This window comes from Pinus tabuliformis, chromosome 1_2 (assembly GCF_031772625.1).
Source record: "Pinus tabuliformis cultivar Carrire ecotype Pingquan chromosome 1_2, CPIR1, whole genome shotgun sequence".
In the NCBI taxonomy this organism is placed as follows: domain Eukaryota; kingdom Viridiplantae; phylum Streptophyta; class Pinopsida; order Pinales; family Pinaceae; genus Pinus; species Pinus tabuliformis.
Window position 1 is genome coordinate 286,627,193 of NC_142298.1, and position 4,070 is coordinate 286,631,262.

The 4,070-nt window shown below is 40.7% G+C and overlaps 1 pseudogene; it reads left to right on the forward strand.

The window, feature by feature from the left end:
* Positions 1-1,023: 1,023 nt before the first annotated feature.
* On the forward strand, positions 1,024-1,716 carry LOC149205460 (uncharacterized; annotated as a pseudogene).
* Positions 1,717-4,070: the final 2,354 nt, after the last annotated feature.

Consider the following 4,070-nt stretch of genomic DNA (forward strand, 5'->3'; position numbering starts at 1 on the left):
ATGGACGAAAAATTGTCCTGAGTCAATTCTAGAGAAGGTTGATTGAAACCCTAAATTTTAGGACTAGCATTATTTCCTCCACTACTTTCTCGTGCTAATGGAAGGATGTAGTTCTTTGACCTAGTGCTACCAGAGTAGGTTTTGATATGAAATCTCGCGCTAAATCTCTTCTGGCAGGTTTTCCCAAAATGGAGGAGAAGCTTCACATGTTAGAAACATTGAGAACAATGAGCTAGATGTTGTTGGGTAGAGATATGGTCGATCTCTCCCATTTGGAGCTCTTGATCCTACCTTTAAGTGCCTTCCCCTTGAGATGTGGACCTTCCTCCCTCTTTTGTGGATCCCTAACTCCCTCTCCCTTCTTATAAATCAAATCCCCTCCATCCCCAAATGGTTGGTCATTGATTGCCTACATTCCTATGTTGAGATTATGCCCAAATGTTGCCCATCTAACTTGGAGAAGGAGTGCTTGAAGAGTCTTGGCTTGGACTTGGAATTCCACCCAAAAGGAGGTCTCCAACATCAAGGCAATGGTTGTATGCTTCCCTTTTTGATTCATTAATATATACATTTGATGTTCACTTTCCATAAATGTCTAAATATTTATGCATTTAGCTTGATACTCCTTGATCTGTCAAGTAGTTTATGTTTGATATATACTATGTATGCTCTTGTATCTCTTGTTGTCTTTTGATCTCTCTTACAGGTATTCAGATGCAAGGAATAGTGAGGAGCGAGCCTGGAAGCTAAGGGATTGAGGTCATCATCAAAGGATTGAGTGCTTAGCATCAGAGTGAGGTAGGTTTCTCTCTCTCCGTATTTTTCAACATAAGCTAGGAAAGTAGACATTATTTTGTTTAGTTTGTTGCTATACCCACTCATTGGGCCAGAGAGATCACTTCTATCTACAGAAGGGATTTATTTTCACAACGATAGGTAGTCCAAGATATATGGCAGTCCTTTGTGTTGGACACAGATTGTCATTGATGTCAATATGGCAATGTTCGAGGAGTAGATAGACGACAGAGATGGAGACTGTGTATGATTTGGGGAGCAAGATGATCGAAGGTTTGAGCAAGGAGAAGGTCCAGAGTGGGGATGTGATTGCGATCGATAAAGCTTCTGGGAAGATTACAAAGTTGGGGCGGTCTTTTGTGAGGTCTAGGGACTATGATGCAATGGGGCCGCAGACCAAGTTCGTACAATGCCCAAATGGAGAGCTTCAGAAACACAAAGAAGTGGTGCATTGTGTTACGCTGCATGAGATCGATGTCATCAATAGCAGGACGCAAGGGTTTCTAGCCCTCTTTATAGGAGATACTGGAGAGATCTGTTCTGAAGTGGGGGAACAGATTGATAGTAAAGTTGCTGAATCGAGGGAAGAAGGCAAAGCTGAAATTGTACCAGGCGTGCTTTTTTATTGACGAAGTCCATATGCTTGACATTGAATGCTTCTCATTTTTGAATCGTGCTCTAGAGAATGAGATGGCACCGATATTGGTTGTTGCAACAAATCGTGGCATCACAAAATTCCGTGGAACAAATTACAAGTCTCCACATGGTATACCCATTGATCTATTAGACCACCTGCTCATTATTTTGACAAAGCCATACATGGAAGATGAATGTGAGCCGTCGGATCAAAGAGCAGCGGATCCAACGGTCGTTGCACGCGAAAGATGCACGGATGATAATGCACGGGAGACGTACAGGTAGGCGGTAAGTGGTATTCCCCGCACCACCCACCAGCGTTTGATGGTATATGTACAAGGGCCAGTGATCCAATCAAAATATGACATGTGGCAGATGAAAACCACCGTCCCCACAGGTTAACGCATATGCAGGTTTTGGCGAGGAAAGGTGCGACTGCCGTCCGATCGCGGTGGGGTTTAATCGGACGGTGAGGAGATGCACGAGGTTTAATGTGCAAGAAAAAGGCCGTAGCGATGTGGGAACCGTTGGATGAGGGTAATCAACGGCTGCGATTGCGAATGTGGTAGAGGTTAATATGGTTGCGATTACGTGGGTTTTTGGAATAAAACAGAAACGACAGGGCAAAAGGGTGTTTCTAGACTTTTATATCAGTTTTCTTAGATTTCGTTCCTTTGGTTTTCGGATCGCAATGGCAATGGCAGCTTCCACCATGATGAGATCGTCTGTTATGGTGGGATCGTTTCATGAAAATCATCGTCCTTCTGTGGCGGTTGATGCACAGATCCGATCGAAGATAACCAGCACCGATGGCATAGTCAAATTGCCTTTCGGAAGCTTTGGAAGCAATTTCTTTGGATCCACTACAGAGTTTGGCCAGGGTTCAACCTTACAATGTCAAAGTGCTAGGACTTTGCAACCAGTTAGATCTATTGCAATAAAGGCCCCTCCTAGAGTTCAAAGATCCTCGGGAAAGGAGAGGACCAAGATAGGAATAAATGGATTTGGTCGTATTGGGAAGCTAAATCAAGTGAGTCAGAGGAAACGACAGTGACTGAGGAGGAAGCCTAAGAGTCAGTGTAAGTGAAAATGAATGGACAACGACATGGGAATGTATAAAATAGTAGAAACAGAGAACTGTTGGTGCGGTTATGGTGGTGAAGAACCCGAGGGTGAGATAGTAGAAGCAGTAGAGGCAAAAGAGGCAGAAAAAGCAGCGGAGGCTGTAGAGGCAGCAGAAGTAGCAAAGGCAGGAGAGCAGGAGTGAGACAACCTCAGCTGAATAGAGTGCAGCAGCATACCTGTTTATACCAAGGTTGGGTTGGAGCCCAAGAGGTTGGAGCCTCAGAACTGAACAAGACTGAAGTCATTGGGGTAGGTGCTCCTAAGTGCAGAACCACTGCAAAACAGAGTTGGTGCTCTGGAGGTTGGAGCCTCACTGAAGTCCAAGTTGGAGCTTGGCAACTATTCACAATCAGATTTATACTTATATTGTATTTATTTCTTTGCACTGCCTTGAGTTTTAATAAAAGCATTAAATTCAGTTGTTGATTTCTGTGTTCTATGTATACATATACATATACAAATCTATATAGGTTGTTGGCAATCACTAGAACAATTAAAAAAATAAATAGTAAGAAATACCGATTCACCACCCCCGCCCCCCCCTCAGTGTTTCCAACACCTTGCTTAAAATGGAATTGAATGTTGTCTAAGTTTTGACATAATGTTCCTAGAACTAGTTAGGGTTTTCACTAAAAAACTCTAAGAATTCATGCCCTAAAATTTAATGGAAACCCTAGATTATCATTATGCTCCTATACTTTTATATTTTTCTTGGTGGTACTTGTCATTAAATGTTGCAGATAAGTAAGATATGTTGATCTTATGAAGAGTATGATGAATAAAGACTTGGTAATCAAGTTGGACCCTTGGAAACTCTAATAAAAGTAGACTGATATGGAGATGGACCATGAAGATATTGTCATGATAAGAGGAAGCCCTTCAAGAAGGAGCCCTTTCGAAGTCTGTAGAAGAAGCAACTCAAGGTATGTTTAAAAGTCTAATATTTGTAGCAAGCCACCATCATATAAGCAGGTATGATCGTTTAGAAACAAATCTATTTATGATAACGACTCTCTCATCTCTAAGGTTTTTCCATAGAATCATAAAGATACATATATTGATAGGGTGTTTGATCTCTATATTAAATCAAACCATGTAATAAATATCTTTTTCTTTGGTGAAACCATAGAGTTTATATTTTTAGGGTTTGGTATCTAGGGCATATGATAAAACCCTAGATTGTTAGGGTTTGATGATAATATTTATGGTTTATAACAAAACCCTTGTAAAAGTTGAAATAAGTTCTTAGGACATGAAAATGAAACCCTAGGTGTAAATGCTTTGGCTATGGTTGAAACCCTAACATGGTTTAATTGTTAGATATCTAAGCTTTAATTTCTTGTTTAAAGTTATGACAACACATGATAACCATAGATTGATAAATTTATCTTCATTTTCTTGCGCATATATATTTGTGCTTGGTTGTACATGCTGATGAGATTTGCAGGTACATAGTTTTCAAAAGGTTTTAAAGATGTATTCCTACCTCATACTGGATGATGACTTTATGATGA